This window comes from Arachis stenosperma, chromosome 1 (genome assembly GCF_014773155.1).
Source record: "Arachis stenosperma cultivar V10309 chromosome 1, arast.V10309.gnm1.PFL2, whole genome shotgun sequence".
Taxonomy (NCBI): Eukaryota; Viridiplantae; Streptophyta; class Magnoliopsida; order Fabales; family Fabaceae; genus Arachis; species Arachis stenosperma.
The window spans coordinates 123,471,419-123,492,035 of NC_080377.1; positions in this window are offsets into that span (position 1 = coordinate 123,471,419).

A 20,617-nucleotide genomic window follows, 5' to 3' on the forward strand; every position below is an offset into this window, starting at 1 on the left:
TAAATAAGATAAGTTAGTTATCTTATCTTATCTTATCTTATCTTTTGGGTGAGGTCCTCGTATCTTCAAGGGAACCGCCCTTATCTCCATAGGCTTGGGCTGCCTTTGGATTAAGGTCGTGTTCCTCTATTTGGGCCCTTTACTGGGCTTTCCTAGTGGTTTGGCCGAGCTCTTTGGGAAGAGGTCGGATTGTCTGACCTGGAGAGGTCGGTCGTTTTGTCGGTAGAACATCCCGGGTCGGTTAGCTCGACCTAGGGTATGAACAAGTATGATTGATGTATGATGATGGATGAGATGCGATTGAGAATTATGTGGACGTTAATGAATTATAATTGAATTATTTATATGGCTTATGAATTTGAACAATCTGAGATACAAGATTCCCTGGATAAAGTGCCGTGACTTGCCACCATGTGTACTAGGTTGAAAACTCGATACTCTGTTGACCCTACGACGTAAGTGTGACCGGGCACTATATAAATTCCCGGGAATGTTACCCCCATTGAGCAATATGGATTATTTGAGAAAAAGCTATGCATTGACTCTTGGGGATGCACGTCGGGGGACAGTCTAAGTACAATTCAGACTTGTCGGGTTGGCTGGATAACCGACAGATGAGTCTCATCAGCCATAAGACAGGCATGCATCATATGCATATTACTTGAACTACTTACTTGTGTTTTAATTGGGTGTGCCTATATGTACTTGCCATGTTAAATGCGTATCTGTTACCTGCAGTAATTGTAACATTCTTGTGTTTGCCTTTATCTGTTTATTTGTCTGTAAAAATGCATGATGGAGTTGGAGGTATGGAGGAATGGTAGTATGGGACTTAGATTTAAGGTTAAGTTAAGTTAGGTTTAAATATTCTTAGAAAATCACCTTTTATGGCTCCTGTTTAATACTTTAAGCTCTATAATCTGAGTATCGGCGTTCTAGGATTGCCTCTGGCATTCCCAGGACCTTATATATTATGTGTGTGGCACCTTTACCATACTGAGAACCTCCGGTTCTCATTCCATACTATGTTGTTGTTTTTCATAGGCAAGTCAAGAGGCATCTCATTAGGCATCTAGACTCTTGAAGCGAAGTGGTTACTAGGTGGTGCACGAAATTGCAATAACACTTTTGCAATCCCGCACAACTAACCAGCAAGTGCACTGGGTCATCCAAGTAATACCTTGCGTGAGCAAGGGTCGATCCCACGGAGATTGTCGGCTTGAAGCAAGCTATGGTTATCTTGTAAATCTTAGTCAGGATATCAGAAATTATCAGGATTGATTGTAAAAAGCAAAAGAACATGAAAAAGGTACTTGTTTTGCAGTAATGGAAAATAGGCTGGGGTTTTGGAGATGCTCCATCTTCTGAATCTCTGCTTTCCTACTGTCTTCTTCATCAAACACGCAAGGCTCCTTCCATGGCAAGCTGTATGTAGGGTTTCACCATTGTCAGTGGCTACCTCCCATCCTCTCAGTGAAAATACGTCCCTGATGCTCTGTCACAGCATAGGCTAATCATCTGTCGGTTCTCAATCAGGCCGGAATAGAATCCAGTGATTCTTTTGCGTCTGTCACTAACGCCCCGCCCTCAGGAGTTTGAAGCACGTCACAGTCATCCAGTCATTGAATCCTACTCAGAATACCACAGACAAGGTTTAGACCTTCCGGATTCTCTTGAATGCCGCCATCAGTTCTAGCTTATACCACGAAGATTCCGGTTAAAGAACCTAAGAGATAACTACTCAATCTAAGATAGAACAGAGGTGGTTGTCAGGCACATGTTCATAGTTGAGAATGATGATGATTGTCACGGATCATCACATTCATCCGGATTAAGAACAAGTGTTATCTTAGAATCGAAGCAAGCATGATTGAATAAGAAACAGTAGTAATTGCATTAATTCATCAAGACACAGCAGAGCTCCTCACCCCCAACCATGGGGTTTAGAGGCTCATACTGTGGAAAGAAACGTGTAAAAATGTTATGAGGTCATAAGGTCCTATTAATAGTAAACTAGTGTCCTAAGGTTTACAGAAATGAGTAAATGACATAAAAATCCACTTCCAGGCCCACTTGGTGTGTGCTTGGGCTGAGCAATGAAGGAATTTCGTGTAGAGACCTTTTCTGGAGTTAAACGCCAGCTTTCATGCCAGTTTGGGCGTTTAACTCCAATTTTTATGCCAGTTCCGGCGTTTAACGCTGGAATTTCTGTAGGTGACTTTGAGCGCCGGTTTGGGCCATCAAATCTTGGGCAAAGTATGAACTATTATATATTGCTGGAAAGCCCAGGATGTCTACTTTCCAATGCCGCTGAGAGCGCGTCAATTGGGCTTCTGTAGCTCCAGAAAATCCACTTCGAGTGCAGGGAGGTCAGAATCCAACAGCATCTGCAGTCCATTTTGGTCCCTGGATCAGATTTTTGCTCAGAACCCTCAATTTCAGTCAGAAAATACCTGAAATCACAGAAAAACACACAAACTCATAGTAAAGTCCAGAAAAGTGAATTTTAATTAAAAACTAATAAAAATATACTAAAAACTAACTAAAAGATACTAAAAACATACTAAAAACAATGCCAAAAAGCGTACAAATTATCCGCTCATCACTAGGTTATTTTGCTGTACAGTGATGTATATATATGTACTTAGTTTTCTCTCCGCATAACTTATTCTTTTTTATCCTCTTAGAGGTTTATGGAGAGGTAGGATTTTGTTTATGTACATTTGGGTTTTGGATACGTATATATATGTATATATGTGTGTGTATATTCTCCGGAGAGTCTTGACTTTGCAGGCTGAGTTAGGAGCTTGTTATTTTGTATCTTTGGCACTCTGTATGTTCAATAGTTATAGTTTTCTTAGCACGCAAGTTAATGTTCCTTGAGCATTGCGTTTTCATTTCGCGATTTTTATTTTCTCTATTCTTCAAGGCTCCTATCATATTATAATTCTTCTGCTATTATATATATATACATTTTATTTTAGAGGTCATAATACCACACCCCTCTGTTTTACGATTTAAGCGTAAAGCTCTGTGTGGTAGGGTGTTACATTAAGGACCGCGTTGTTATTTTCTAATGGTCAGAAAGTGCCAGATCTTTTTTTATAAATGGTTAGGGATCGAGGAGGAATTTTACTCTTATTATTAGAGGAAACCATTTTACCCTAATACAAATATTATTTATTCTTATTTTGGAGGATCTTAGATAGAATAGGAGACCAACACTAAGCAGACCAACCTGTAGAAATAGAAAGTGTTGACAGTTTTTTCTTTTCTAAGCTAAGCCAATTATTAATCAAACTTCGATTTATTAATAAAGTTTTATTGCTTGGAAATGAACGATGTTAAACAAAGGCTGAAAATTAGATCATATAAGAGAGATATGCTCATGTATGTACGTCAGAAATTAATTTAAAAATAGAATAAAAAATAGTATAATATAAGTATATTGGTGCATCATTACACTACATCCGACAAATAGCAGTGGTTATGAACACAATTAGCAGTGGTTTTTAATCGCTGTCAAATGGATAGCAGCGGTTGATATACCCGCTGAAAGATAGTGTGCGGCTAAACCTTTAGCAGTGGTTAATAGTAACCGCTGGTATAACCACTGCTAAATGGTATTTTGCAACGGTTCTATCCGCTATGAAATCATAAATAGGATTGCTTGGAGATGGCAGCAGTTGTTAACCGCTACAAAATGCCATCCATTGACAAATTCTGTTAAGATATAGCGGCGGATTAAAAATCGCTGCCAAATGTAGAGTTACTCTTTTGTTTTTAAAAAAAAATCCGAATTTATAATAATATATGCCAATTCTTTTATTCTTTATATGTTCTTCCACTCAGTTGCTTTAATTTATTGTAACAACCAACAGCCAATGAAACTAAACCACACGAAATAGAACAAAAGTATATATGCAAAAGTGAATCATTATAATAGTAATTTGAATTCAATAGACAGTATAACTGTAAATTACAAATAAAGTCACAAAAAAAACTATAAATAAATATCTCAAAAGTCATTAGGACAGTGAACAATTAAAAAGTATTCAGATTCCAACATTGATCATTCAGATCATTAGTGCCCGCACATCATCTTGCATGGGATGAGGTCGCTGCACTTCTCAAAGAATCCAAATCTGCAGCTATTTCAGGTGGCAAATTACCTCCTTGTTATTGGATTATGTATCTTAACAAATTTCTCATTGTCTGCATTTTTGCCTTCTCCTCTGCTGCCTCTGCCTCCATTCTCTGTCTCTTTTCCCTTTCCTCTGCTGCTACTGCCTTGAGTTCTACTGCTGCCTTGAGTTATACAGCCTCCGCCTTAAGTTTTATAATCTCCATCTGATACTCCTCAATCTGCACACCATAGTTAGACTGCTGTGGAATGTTACGAAAACACTGAGAAGGACATGGATCGAAACCGAGTCCACGAACTCTTCCTGGGTGCTCCTTTCCAAGCACTTGTGCAAGAGAATCATTCTGTGAAAATTCCTTGCTGGAGGGTTCTTGGCTCTCAATATGTTCAATTGCTTCCTGCAGACATGTGAGATCCGGATTTACACTAATTTAAATTCAATGGTATTAATTGCAAAAAGAAATTTGAAAAAGTAAAGAACATGATTTACCCCAACAACACGCGCATCTTCATTCATATACGAACCATTCTTTTTTTTTTATGACTCATGACCCATATCTCTCCTCTACCAATAGGCCTTCCCTGTCGTTGCTCCTATAACAATCATCAAGACACAATCATATAACAGACAACATTATATTACCAAAAACAAGTCAAAATTATGGAACTAGATTTAAATTAATTACTTTTTCGTGTCTCTTTCTTGCCATTATTTTAGAACCTCCTGTACGTGTGTATAGTTGCTTTGAACGATTAATGGCATTTTTTCTACACTTCTCCTACGAACAAAATGACAAACATAAATGTTATCGAGATAAATTACTACAATGTTAATGGTCTACAAGTCAGCCATCTACAACTTAAGGAAATACAAAAAAGGATTAGGTGAAAAAACTTTTGGGTAGTAGTTTTTCTACTATCACAATAAATTCAGCATATTTAGTAGTAATTCATGACAATTTAAAATCAAATACAATGAAATACCAACTCAATATTTGTTACCTACGTGTCCTCCTTCAACCGATATTCAATAAACCTTTTCCAGTGATTTGCATCTATTCCTGCTGGCTTACGCTTGAGGTTTTCCTCAAAAGTCAATTCTTTGTCATAAACATTATGGAACAAATGATTTCTTGCATTCCTCCAGGATCTTCCTATTCTTTGTACAATTCCCCGCTTTATTCTCCCTCTTCCATCGTCCTCATAGTGAAAGACTCGCTACAAGTAGTTCAGATCATAAGATAACACAATAAAGATGATAAAGATCTTGACATCAATGCTTTCACACCATCATTGTAACCATTAACTTTAACTCCACATCCATTCTACATCATAGAACTTTATACACAAGTGATCAAATCAACATACAAACAAATATGATTGAGAACTTTCCACCATGAAAACTTGATCCTAAAGGTTAAGTTCGAAATGCAAGTTTCACAACCAATATAACCATATAAAGAGCAAGAATCACATCCAATATAAGCATGCCTAATCACCTTCAAGATATGAACCGAATCCCCCTTGCTGGACCAGCTTAGTAGTGATCAAGTATATATCACTTCATTAAATAATGATTTTAGTAACCAATACAATCTGTTAAAACTTTTTGGTAAAGAAACCATCAAATCGTATTAAAGGAATCAGGCTGAATCTCTTCTACAATAGCTTTCTACAGGCAGGGACAACAATAACAAAGTTGAAAGGTGAAGGGGTTTTTGGTCGGGAAGGTTGAGGAGGATCAAACCAAAAATTAACATAAAGAAAACATATAATAATTAACCACCTGAAACAAACTTACATATTATCAAAAGACACATCATTAGACATGAACAATTATCGGCAACAAAATTCAAAGTAGTGAACAAAAAGAAACCAAACATGCACTATTATTCTCTAATTCAACTTGTGCAAATGTGTTCCATATTTATTTTCTTCTGACATTTTCGTTTAACCGAAAGTCATAAATAATAGCTAGTCACTCTCTAATTGTTTACAATAGGAGCAGCTTTAACATTCTCATGAGGTTTATAAGTTTTATCATTATTATTGTTATTATTATTACTATAATTATTAGTTACATTGCTATACATGAAGGACCGGATTAATTGGGGACTAAGCTATATAATAACGTAGTGCAATTTACACTAAACAAAAAAGTGCTTAGATATTTATCGATATTCTATAAAATTTCTATGGTCGATATCATGTGTGTGCGTCTTAATCTTTCCCTTGTACTGTTCATTTAATAGATAAAAAAAAGCTTTTTACACCAAGCATTAGTAACGCCTTACTTTATCAACAAACTTAAACATTACCTTAACCTGGTCAAACGCGTGCTCCTTGAAAGCCTTGTTCATTGTCTTTCAAATTTTTTCACAAATTGGTAACTGTTGAAAATTAGCTCCCAATGTCTTCAAGAACCCGCTCAATAGGCACGCTGCCTGACCAACTTGTTGCAACTTTTTGTTATGTCGGAGTACGATCTTCTTTCCAGGAAGAAGTGCTAATGCCTCCTTAACAGTCAGCTCCATACAAGAAGTCACGCCATTTTCTAACAGAAGGAACAAACTTTAAATGTTAGTTTACTAAGAGAATTCGAATGCACGGAGAAGAGTAATTACACTTTCTAAGAAACAAGCAACAAAAGAATACCTATGACATCAACAACCCAAAAATCGGTGTCCTTTTTTTTGCTGTTGGCATTGCCTTGATGTTCAACTTCATGCGCGGCAAACAAGTCGTCGACATGGTCATCGAACGACTCGACCTCATCCGCCTCCGAGTCACAGTCTTCATCTTCTGAATGGTCATCTACAACTTCATGTGAATTCGGATGCTCTGTGCGTGTTGCAGGAGCTCGAGTGTCCCCCATGTCACTTGACGGAGCCAGCCGTGTTTTATTGCGCGGTAGTCGAAACGGTACAGCGTTAACCCGTGATTGTCGAGCACCGTTGCCGGAATGCGGAGGTGGAAGCGCTCTAGCACGTCGAAGTGCACTTGAAGTATTTGGTCCTGTATCATGCGTTCCATCTGTGTGCTAAAAATAAAGTAGTTAGTACATCAACCAATTTTTTTTCGATATTCCCACAAATTATACTAAATAAAAGTATATCCTAAAAGGCAAATCAACATTTGAGATAAGTATTGCATTACTTAACTCACCAGAGTAGCGTGAGTTTGACTATCAGGGACAGCAACAATTTCGGCTGCGGTACTAACGATGTAGCGAGGTTTTCTAGGCATTTGATTAATCCTTTACACAACATAAGGTCATTAGACAATTAGCAAGAGAACGACGATGTAAAAATCAATAGTACGCAAAACTCACACCCTCACCAACAGAATTCTGTAACCAAAATAGTATTTAAAAAATTATCTTTTGGTTATGAAAATCGAATCGGTCATTGAACCGTGTTAGTCACTAGTTTACTGGTTTAACCGGTTCTACCGAGGTTCAATTGCCGAAAAAAGGGGCTTACAATAACAAATAGTCATAAATAAACACACCATACAATATAATTATTATCTAATATAAAATTTTAAATATCTTCAAAATTTAAACTATTAAATGTAAGAACATCAAGAATATTATTATTCACATATGCATTATTGTAACTGAGTCGATTATTTTAAATCATAATATGTTTTAAAAATCTATAAGTTGATAAAGTTAAATAGAAAATTATTAAACTAAAAGACTGATTAATTTAATTGAGCTATTTCAACTCATTTATTTTCTCATTGAACTACAAGGCTGGTCATGATCAATTTTACTTCTTTATTGACAAAAGGTTGATCATCATACTACTAAATTTACAGCATAATTTCCTTCTTCCCTAATAAACCTTTACCAAATTTTCAGCACAATTTTTATAAAAATTAACAAAATTTCAGCTCAATTTTTACCAATATTGGGTGTTAACAGAATTTTCATCACAATTTTAACAGGTATTCTCTAGGAAGCTAAAATCACCTAATCATTCAAATCAAACTTTGAATACAACGCAGAGAACAATACATCATTTTGTGAGAGGGAGCAGGGTTTGGATAAAGAAAATTATTCCGAGCAACAAAAATTTTACTGAGGAAAAAAATGAACAAAGAACGAACATTAAAAAATGATGCCATTAACGTAATTTTTAGCACAATTTTAACAAAAATTAACACTTTTGCAGATCAATTTTAACCAGTATTTATCAACTGAACTAAAATTAAGTAATCATTAAAATCAATGATTCAGTGCAAAGCATATAACATGATCCGACATGAGCTTATTCAATCAAGAATTGAGACCAACTTCAATTTCAGTAGCTCATTAGCACTAGTAATCCCTGAAAGGATAATGACAACAACAGGTAAAGAAGAAGGTTACGCAGAAAAAACTAGAACACATGAGTATTGTGCAAAGGAATAATATCAGTACTCTTAAAAAAATTTTACTAAATAAGAATTATAAAGTTACTCGTTTAAACCGCACTTAGCTAAAAAAAGTCTTATAAATTCTCCTTAATTTAGGAATCTAATCCGAAAGCATTAAATAAGCCAACTATAACACATGGCCAACTAAGACAATTGATTACACTTCTTTCAATCTTGTAAAATGATCATCTTGACTCTTTAAAACAAAAGATTTATTCTCCTTTATACTCCATAAAAAATTTCTGAAGAAAAAATGAACTGAGAACAACAAATAAAAAAATGAAGCCATTAACAAAATGAACTTCACAATTTTAACAGCCATTCACTAAGGAAATAAAATCACCTAATCATTCAAATCAATTATTCAATCCAAAGCAGAGTACAATATAGCATTTCATGAGAGGAAACAGGGTTTGGAGAGAGGAAATTGTTTCGAGCAAAAAAATTTGTATTAAGGAAAAAAATGAACAGAGAACGAACATTAAAAAAATGATGCCATTAACATAATTTTCAGCATAATTTTAACAAAAATTAACACTTTTACAGCTCAATTTTAACCAATATTTATCAACTGAACTAAAATCAAGCAGTAATCATTAAAATCAATGATTCAGTACAAAGCATATAACATGATCCGACATGAGCTTATTCAATCTAGAATTGAGACAAACTTCAATTTCAGTAGCTCATTAGCACTAGTAATCCCTAAAGCATAATGACAGCAACAGGTAAAGAAGAAGGTTTTGTAGAAAAAACTAGAAGACATGAGTATTGTGGAGAGGAATAATATCAGTACTCTTGAAAAAGTTTTATTGAATAAGAATTATAAAGTTACTCGTTTAAACCGCACTTGGCTAAAAAAGTCTTATAAATTCTCCTTAATTTACGAATCTAATCCGAAAGCATTAAATAAGCTAACTATAACACAAGGCCAACTAATACAACTGATTACACTTCTTTCAATCTTGTTCTTGATCATCTTGACTCTTTAAAACAAAAGATTTATTCTCCTTTATACTCCATAAATAATTTTTCTGACAAACAAATGAACTAAGAACAATAAATAAAAAAATGAACTTCACGATTTTAACAGCCATTCACCAAGAAAATAAAACCACCTAATCATTCAAATCAATTATTCAATCCAAAGTAGAGCACAATACATATTTCGTGAGAGGAAACAGGGTTTGGAGAGAAGAAATTGTTCCGAGCAACAATTTGTACTGAGCAAAAAAATGAACAGAGAATGAAAATTAAAAAATGACCAAGTTAACATAATTTTCAGCACAATTTTAAAAGACTTTCACCAGGAAAAAAATTGCATAATAATTCAAATCAGTGATTCAAACCAAAGCAGAGAAGAATACATGATTAGGTGAGAGGGAACAGGGTTTCCAGAACGAAACTTGTTTATGGAGCAAAAAAATTGTTCTAAGGGAAAAATTTCTGAAGAGAAGATGAAAATTAAAAAAATAAGCCATGAATATTACTACGGAGGCTGCTACACTAATCTCTCCAGGACTTCCAAACGACGAAGATGGGGCGACCTTCCAAGGAGCAAGGGCTGACGACACGCACGATGTGCAGTGACGGCAACAGAAGGCAGTCCGACGTTAATGAGTGGTGGTGCTATGGAGGATGAAGCTGACTAGAGGCTATACGTTACACTTAGAAGGGTTTGTGATCTGGGGTTTAAGCTGTCTCAGGTTGCTTTCGTTTGGGGTGAAGGAGGTGTGGAGTATGTTAAGAAGACGGGATACAGTGACTGCTAAAATATTGGGTGATTTTTTGAAATCCTAACAATTTGATCTCAATCAGATTTTCCGCCGTTTAGTTAACTAGCTTATGGATTTCAAAATTAAGTTATCGGATTTGAGTAGCCTGTTTCTCCTTCTAATTAATTTATCCTTTTATATAATTAATTTATCCTTTTATTTAATTAATTGTAACAGAAGAAATGCCGTCAGTTCAAAAAGTGACTATAAATGCAGTGAAAGATGGCAAATTCGCTTTTTTTTCTTATCTTTAAAACAAACTTGATTATTAGTTATATTTTAAAGGTGTTTGGTAGTCTATATAATAACATATTTCATCTCAAATAATTGTAAACTCAATATCTCAACTCCTCTTCTTTTCAAATGTTAGGAGCCAATAACAATCTTCTGGTGATTTTCGTTTATATCATTTTCCAACTACACATTCACCTAAGTACCACCATTTTCTGTGTTAGATGCTAATCTTTTCTCCAATGTGTACACTCAAATATTCGTTGTTCATAATTTTTCAAGTAAGTAAAAATCCTTGTAATAGAGTTTGTAAACTAATTTTTTTCATTTGTATGACCATTTTGGTTGTTTTATTCTATATTTTCCGTTTTCGTTTTTTTCTTGATTATTTCTATTCTATTTAAGGAGAGACTATTAATTGAGGTTAAAACCATTTTATATCCCTGATCCTCTTGAGTTTTTTTAATGGTGTTTACGATATATTTATTATTATTATTATTATTTTCCTCCGTTATTGTTTTGAATATAATATTTTTAACTTATATTTGAATGTAAAATTTTTGAAAATGTTTCCTTGAAGGCATAAATTTTTAGAAGATTATTCTTTTCTTTTTAATTTATTAACTCTTTTGCTCATTGTTTATATGTTTCACCTACATGAATTAAGTGAATACTAAGTTATTAGTACATTTTAGTCTCTTTTGTATGTTATTAATTTTGTTGGTTTGTCATAATAATGAACCACATGTTTATCCAAAATTATTCAAAATTATTCAAGATTTTTCCCAATTATTCAACAAACAATAAAATTCAGTTACGTAAACAATGAAAAATCAGCTCAGTAAACAACTATTATTATTAAATAAAGTTCACAGTTTAGTTATGTAATTTCTAGTTCAATCAGTTTACACTTCACAACTCAGAAAATTAACATATCAGTAAATCACATTTCAGTATATCAAAGACATGCAACATAGCTTCACACACTTCACAGCATAGAGCTTTACAGAATAATTTTTTTTCAATAATACTCATTATGGATACAGAGACATGCAACACTGCAATAGTTACTCAATAAGTTAATCAAACCTTCATATCTTAAAAAAATACCTGGAAGCTCGAAGATTCTGTCAACGTTGATGGAGGGGAGACAGAGCCACCAAGTGACCAAGGCAAGGAGCAGTGGTGGAGCACCTTCGGACCGAGTAACGAACAGAGCTAGTGGCGGCGTGGGTGCGCGAGGGAGGCTTCAAGGTTCCCACGATGGCTGCTTAATGGAAGGGAAGGAGGGTTGTGACGGAGGGGAAGGGAGCGACCTGAGGGACGACGGCGGTGGCATGCGGAGGTGGCTGGACGGAGGTGAGGGACGACGCGCTGGAGGAGATTGGGAGGAGCCATTCGCGTGAGAGCGGCGCTCTGACCTATGAAATATGGATCTCTTCATCTGGATGGAGTGGGATGTAATTAGGGCTAACTGGAGGCTGAAACGGCAATGTTTTGATGTCCCTTCAAAAAACCGGTCGGGTCACGGTTCGGTTTGCCTGATCATTTCTCGGCCGATTCAATTCTGGTTTTTTAAATATCCAATTTTTCTGTTTTACCAAGTATATTTAAATATACAAGAAAAAATAAAATATGTCATCTTTTACCAATTTTTGGTAAATTACCTAATGTTTATAAATATCTTTTACTAAAAATTTTAATGAAGGCTTCAATTTTTATTTTTTCGATTATTTATGTTCTATATAAGGAGAAACAATAAATTGGTTTTGTGGACGTTTTATATTGACGAATTTTTTTTTATTTTTATGTTTGTTGTATGTGAAATATGTTGTTTAAGTTTAATTATTCCTAAATTATTATTTCGAATATAATCATCTTAAATTATTTTTCATGATAAAACTTGTTGGAAATGTTTTGATGAAGAGATAAATTTTTCGGAAGTAATTTTTTGTTTACTAACTCTTTTACTTCTTTTTTATATATTTCAGACTATTATTTTGGCATCTTTGAGCTACAAACATAAGGTGAGTAATGAGTTATATGTATATTTTGTATTATTTAGAGTATCTTAGCTTTATTAGTCCCCTTTTTGGTTTTTCATAATAATATTTCTCATGTTTATCCTTATCATTTATTTTTATGAAATGGTCAGTTATTAATGAATATCGATATTATTTGACATATTGAATTAATATTTAATGTATTCATTTTCTAATTAAAAATATTAATCCTAGATTATAAATATTTTAATACTTAATTAAATAGTTTGTCTCAAATTTTTATGTCTTTGCTGTATTCCTCCACTGAGTATTAATTAGAAATCACTGTATTGATGATTTGTAACCAACAAACTGAATAAATAAATAAATAATGCCATATTTATCCTGAAAAAAATTTCTTGTGAATTACATTATTTTAAAGAATTTTTTTATTATACATATTATTAAAGAATTTATTATTATCTAAGTTGCCTCGTATTTTTAATCTCTTTTTATATTCTCTTTAATTGTAAATAGTCACTACCACATATATCTTCAAAATAAGATAGAAAAAAATGTTTCATAACTCTTATGTTAATCATCTATACTCCTATAAATATAACGAACAAATAAGTTTTATTTTTTTCTATTATAAGTATTTTTTTATTATATAATGCATACAAACTACGAAGTCACATAATTTCATTTAGAATAGAAGTTGAAAATTAAAGTCAGCTGATATTAGTACTTTTTGCTTAACAAAATTAAACTAAAGTTAAAAATTAAAGATGAAAACTAAAAAAATAAACAGCTCTAGAAAATAAAAAAGTTGAATTTTGTGTTGCTATATATGGAAATAATGATTTTTTATTATATTTATTTTTGTACCAAATAACAAGAAGGTTAAATCTTATGTCCAATTTTTATTACTTATTTTATTTATGAACAATTGGTTAAATTAGACTTTATAGTTTTCGAGTCATGTTTTCATCCAACAAAAAAAAGAGTAGTGTGTTCTTTGAACTCCTGTACTGGAAGGATCACATGTTGCGTCATAACCTTGATGTGATGCATATAGAGAAAAATATTTGTGACAATATGGTCTTCACTATCTTAAACGATAGCGTCAAATCAAAAGACAATCTTAAAGCTCGCAAAAATTTACCAAGCATGGGCATAAGGCCTGAATTGTGGCCAGACGAAGGTAGTAAATATCTTTCAGCAATCTTCACAATGTCAAATCCACAGAAGGATGTATTCCTGAAGACTCTACAGAACGTGTTCTTTTCAGATGGTTACTCGAGCAATATTACTCGTTGTGTTGACATCCGACAGCGCAAGTTGTATGGGTTGAAAAGTCACGACTGCCACATTCTAATGGAACAATTACTTCTGATTTTGGTGAAGAATGCATTTCCGAGTCCGGTGTCGACTGTGATTGCAAATCTGTCTACATTTTTTCGAGAATTTTGTGGGAAAGCTGTAAATCCTATGCAGCTTGGTGGCCTTCAGAATCATGTTGTGCAAACTCTGTGTCAGATGGAAATTATTTTTCCTCCATCCTTTTTCACTGTCATGGTTCACCTTACGATGCATCTCGTTGATAAACTAAAACTTGGTGGCCCGGTACATTATCGGTGGATGTATCCAATAGAAAGGTTAGCTTGCTACTAAACGCCTTTAATACATTTATTTTGTCTCGTTACGTATATACTAAGCGTTATGTCATATTTATATAAAAGGTACTTAGGACGATTGAAGCAATACGTGCGTAACAAGACATAAGCAGAAGGCTCAATTGCGGAAGGCTATTTATCCGAGGAGATTTTGACATTCTGCTCTAGTTATTTGGATAATATTGAGACTAGAATCAACAGATTAGTGCGAGTTGATGATCAACCTATTGATATTACAAACAATACAGGAAAAACTATGTTCCCAGAAATTGGAAAAGCTTCAGGGGCTGTTTCACATTTTGGACTGACCCCGATGGAAAGAGATCAGGCACATCGTCATGTGCTAGTCAATTGCAAGGCCGTCGTTCCATTTATTGAGTAAGTATGCACATGTAATCATTAAGCATGATTATAACCCATTTCAAACCTTCCATCGTTGGACTAATTTCTTGTTATGTCATAAAGTACATTTAGGGCAGAAACGAAGCGAAAATTACAGCATCAAACAAGGTCGCAATCTAAGATAGATCGTGTTGTACATGCAGAATTTTCTTGCTGGTTCAACCGTGAGGTTCGTAGAAATTTAACCTGACCAACTTATTTGTGCCCTAGAATTATAAATTACAAATTCCAATGTTTTATACGAACAAACTCTAATTTATGGTGCCAGGTTCCAATGGACAGTACTATACATTCGAAAGAAATGAAGTTGCTGGCATGTGATCCCATGCTTCAGGCAAGACGTTTTGGGGCGTACAACGTCAATGGGTATAAGTTTAGACTTATCACAAAAGAAGACGGGCTGAAAACCTAAAATAGTGGAGTTTATGTCTCAACCAATACAAAAAGTTATTCAAGCATGTGTGACAATAGAGTGGCTGTTGGTAGTGTTCCATATTATAGAAAAATTATGGACATAATCGAATTGAACTACAGCTGCCATTTCACAGTGGTTTTGTTCAGATGTATTTGTGCTGACACAACTACGAGCAAAGGCATCAAACAAGACCATCTGGGCCTTACCAGCGTTAATTTCACTTGTCCAATTTACACCGGTGATCGAAAAAGAGGATGAACCGTACATATTGGCATCAGAAGCTCATCTCGTGTAATATGTACGTGATGAAGTAGATCAAGAATGGAGTGTAGTGGTTCATGTAAAACCACGAGACTTGTATGACATGGGAGGAGAGAATGAAGAAGTTGAAGCAGTTTTTTCTCCACAGCCCGGGTTGAACATGTCAGTAGCAGGTGACATCAGTGATTTACAGTTTACAAGGGATAATGATATAGAAGATCCAATACAAGATGTTTCTGATAACATCGATGATGGGGCATAGTGAAAATATGAAAAACATGTACATCATTTATAGAGTATATGTGTGTGTTTAATAAGTTTAACATTGTTTATGTTGTACACAGTTTACTGGTTACATTACTATCTGTGTTTTCGTATTTGAATTAAGTTTTCATTTCTTGTTGATTTTCATGAATACCACCAGTTCCTCATTTCTTCCGACGATTTTTGCTAGCAAAAGTAGGGGTGAGCACGAGTAGCGGGTATCCAATTACCTGTCTGAACCCAAACTGAATCAATTAAATTGGTTCTGGAATCAATGCGTAATCAGGTTCAATCCGAACTAAACCGATGGTCTTTGTTAGTGATTGGTTCGAGTATCAGTTCTGGGGTGCGGAACCCGAACCAACCTGCAAACCCGATATATATTAATTAAATAAAAAATAAAAAATATATATATGACTTTTCCATTAGAAAAAGATTATTCGCTATTAATAAGTTTGAATTTTAATGAGTTTAGTTTTTAATGTATTTGGTGTTTAACATGTTTGGATTATTTCTATTGATGGTACATGTTTATTGTACTTGTTGAATTTTTAAGATAAAAATTTGTTTTTCTTTTATGAATTTCAAAGTTATCGGGTACCCAATTACCCGAACCGAACTAATCCGTTCTTAATCGGTTTGGTTTGGTTCAGATATATATACAAAAAACTGCAAATCCAAACCAAACGGAACCAATTATATTTTAATCGGTTCAGTTCTAATTTTACCATGAATCCGAACTAAACCGACCCTTGCTCACCCCTAAGCAAAAGTTGGTTTTCAAGGCTTTGTTGTTGTTATCATCATTGTTGTTGTTCTTAATCTCCAATAAAAAAATTATGATATCGAGTAAATTGTGTTGAATTACAATATTGTTATCATTGACCAATATGGTTAACATAAAATGGTGTTGTAATAGGAGAAATGAAAATGGAGGATTTCTCATCATGTTGTGCAGGCACAACATTCACTAACGATATGGCTATGGCCTCTCCATTCTCTTCATTGGAACATGCAATTACGGTTTTCAGAGACATATGATCCCGTAAGTTGAATGTTAGGTCTTGGTTGGAGGCTATATCATGATGATCTTGTTCTAATGAATACTTGAAAACGGCGAACAAAGCTACTGTGCAGGTCTGTTCATTAGCCATACCTTTAAAAACTTGAGTTAAACATTATTTGAATAATAAGTATTTTAAGTTGATATATGCTTACAACATTTGACCAATGATAGTTGTTACGTTCATGCTAAAATTTGTAGGAACTTCATGAATGGAAAACAATGTACGAGGAGAAATTTGGGTATATTTTTGTGACATTTGTAGCTGGTAGGACCTCTGAAGACATACTTGTTGAATTAAAGGTTAGAAATAAATTTATAGCATAGAAAGTGAATCACAGAGACACAATATGCTTTACAAAAAAGACCATTAACTATACATTTTATTATGATACAGACGCGCTTTAATAACTCGCATGTTGTTAAGTTGGAGATTGCTTCAAAAGAGGAATTAAAGTATATAGAACATGCTATTAGAGAGCTTATTTCCAAGAAATCTGTCCAAACTACCGACGAAGGAGATGATAATAGTTAATTTTGTATTTGTTAATTTTGAAAGTCATCTTCCCATAATTCCGCAATTTTTTTTTCTTAATTACATTTTAATGACCTAAAGTTACCATTTTCTTTTAAGTAGATTTATGTTGTTGGTTGCATGTTCATATATTCAATGTCACCTGAATATTCAGGCGAAATAATTGATGACACTCTAGATGGAGTAGACACTGATTCAGAAGACGATTTAGATGCTATTATCTCCGGTGGATATGACATCTCTAGGAATGTTGAGCTCAATAAGGTTCCAGAAGAAGACAATGAAACTTTATACACCCAACATAGAGAAGATGACGTACATGCTGCAAAAAGAGGTTTCGATCTGAACAAGTTACTATGATTTGGAGATGACTTATCAGATTCTTTATCACTTGACTACAGTAGATTTGTGACAGAGTATTTCTGGCCAGGTCAATACGATGTTAATGACAAATTTTGACTCAATACTTGTTTGTCTACTTTAGTAATTCTGATTTTTATGCTCTATTGAACTTTATTTTGACTTTATGAATTCGGACATTCACTTTTTTTTTGTTACCATTTATGCTTGAATACAAACTCAAAATGCGTTGATAGTACAAGAGAAAACCTGATTCGTAAATTTGTTTTTTGTTATTCATTTATAAATATTTTTTTAATTAATGAATTATTTTTTATGTAACACGAAATTGAAAATTTATTTAATGCATTAAGTTGCAGTGTTTGAAACATATTTTTCAGTAAAAATAATAGCGAGGACTAGAATAGTTTTAACAAGGCCATATTTAAACAAAAAAAAAATTCAAGTTAAAAATAATATTGCAGCGTTAGTAGAAAACCGCTGCAAAACGAGTATCTAAGTATTCACCAACTCGATATTTTGCGGCGGTTACAATAAAATCATTGCAAAATGAGATCATTTGGTAGCCTCCTCCAAATCCGCCACAAGAACCGCTGCAAAACGATTATCTAAGTATTCACCTACTTGGCATTTTACAGCGGTTACAACAAAACCGCTGTAAAATGAGATCATGTGGTAGCCTCCTCAAAATCCGCTACAAGAACCGCTGGCAGATTCTATTTAGCAGCGGTTGAAAAAAACCGCCACTAAATATCCGCCGCTATCTTGCATGATGTGTTATTCACATATATGTGGATCTATATGTTTAAAAATCTACAAAATGTAAGTCACTATGAAATAGAAAAAAAATAAACGCAAAATACAAGCTGCGTTTGGCATGGAGGGAGAAGCAGGTACTACCGAAATGTGTTCCATATCCTTTGCATGCAGACAAAATCGACGTTTGACAATTTTAGAACTGCTCAAATGCGACCATCGTTTGGTAGGTGGGCAAAAACAAGTTGCAACTTGCAATTGACATGGTGCAAAGTTGCATGTCTGACACGTGTTGTAAAAGAAATTTAAAAAGGGGTTTTATAATGCAAAAAACGCAAGTTCGGGGAGAGAAAATGTGGTTGTTTTCACTTTAGTGAGGGTTTTAGCATTTTGGTTTACAAGGGAGGGAGAATTTAAGCGTTTGTTTGTAAGGAAGGGGGTGAAGAATAGCAGAAAAGAGAAAGAGTAAAATTAAGAGAAAAAAAATAGTTCATAATTTTATATTACCTCAAAAACTTATTATTAAATATTTAAATCATTTTCAATAAATAAGTGTTTTTTATATTATTATAATAAATAAATTTATTTATTTATGTTTTATTTATTTATGTTTTAACCGTTAATTTTATTATTATTATTATTATTATTATTATTATTATTATTATTATTATTATTATTAGTGGTGGTGGTGGTGTTAAAGATGAGTAATTATTGTTATCATTAGTATATATATTATTAATTTTTATAATACTGGTTATCATAACAATTATAATTTATTATTATTAATATATTAATAAAAATATTTTAAGAATATATTGTTATTTGGAAGAATATAACAATAATGGCATTATTATTATATCGTTATTTTATTCGTGTTATTAATTTTTAATATATTATTAACTATTATTATTAATATATTAATGCTTTTAATAGATTAATTATTATTTTTAATAACTAAAAAATGCTACGGCTGTTAATGTTATTATTGTTATTATTATTATTATTATTATTATTATTATTATATTAGTGTTTTCGTTATATATGATTAATAATTATAATTATTAATTAATATATTATTAAATTTTTTGTAATGCAGTTTATCATGACAATAATAATTTATTATTATTAATATGTTAATAATAATATTTATTATTCGAAAGATTTCAAATGATAATGATATATTTTTATTATTATATCATTGTTATATTCTTATTATTATTTTTTTGAATATATTATTAACTATTATTATTAATATATTATTATTATTGTGACCGTTATTGTTGTGGCTAATTATTAAAAGTGCACCAATAGTTTTATATTTTTTGTATAGGTGTGTGCTATTAATCTGCATCAATAATTTATAGTGTCTAAATGCTATAATAATATATAGATAGAAGTTCTAAAAAATGCAATGAAGAACTCTTACACCTTGAACCTCCTTATTCTCACAATAATCGAGAAATATTTTTATTTGAATACAAGATCTTGACATCTTCGCAGTCATTACTTTCAACCATACTGGTAGAGCCTGGTAAGAAACTTTCTAATCATAAAAAAATTTTGCGATAGATTTCTACTTTGCCAAACAAATCTTGCGGCAACTTACAATGTAGTTGAACTTAGATTGAACTTTTGCAATAATAGACTTCACCTTTATCGACGGGTCTACTTCAACCAACGACCTAATAGCATCTGCAATTGTGTCTGAGTTCAACTTGGCATGATCTTGTGAAATCGTCCCCATGATGCACATGTGTTTGCCATTATATCTCCTGATCTCCCAACAACCTTTCTTTTGAATCAAGCTAACTTGGATAAGCCAATCACCCTACACGATAACCCTGGCATTTTGCGTAGAATGTCTACGACTCAAACTCATACATCGTGTAATCAACTCCTCTAGAGATAGTGTAGCTTTTGATTGCAGATATCACCGATTCTCTAGAACCGAATTCTATTTCGACAGTAAACTCACCATCTTCCGCCACAACATTGCTTTCACCTATGACATGCGAACCACCGTTAGTCGATCAAGGAAAATAAAAGAAATAGTAGTAATAACTTTAATTAATAACCATAACATACACATGTTCGCATACTCAGAAAATTTCGGGGCATGCATGGCTGCGAGATCCAGAATTTGCATAAAAGATGAAACACTAAAGGGAGTGCTGATTTACAATCGCATCTGCTTTATTTTGCACCGCTAGGGATGTTCATGGTTCGGTTAATTCAAAAACTAAACCAGTTTTTTTGTTAACCAAAAATATAGTCTTGGTTATTAACTAAATTGATTTTCCATTATAAAACTGGTTATTAACCGGTTAGTAA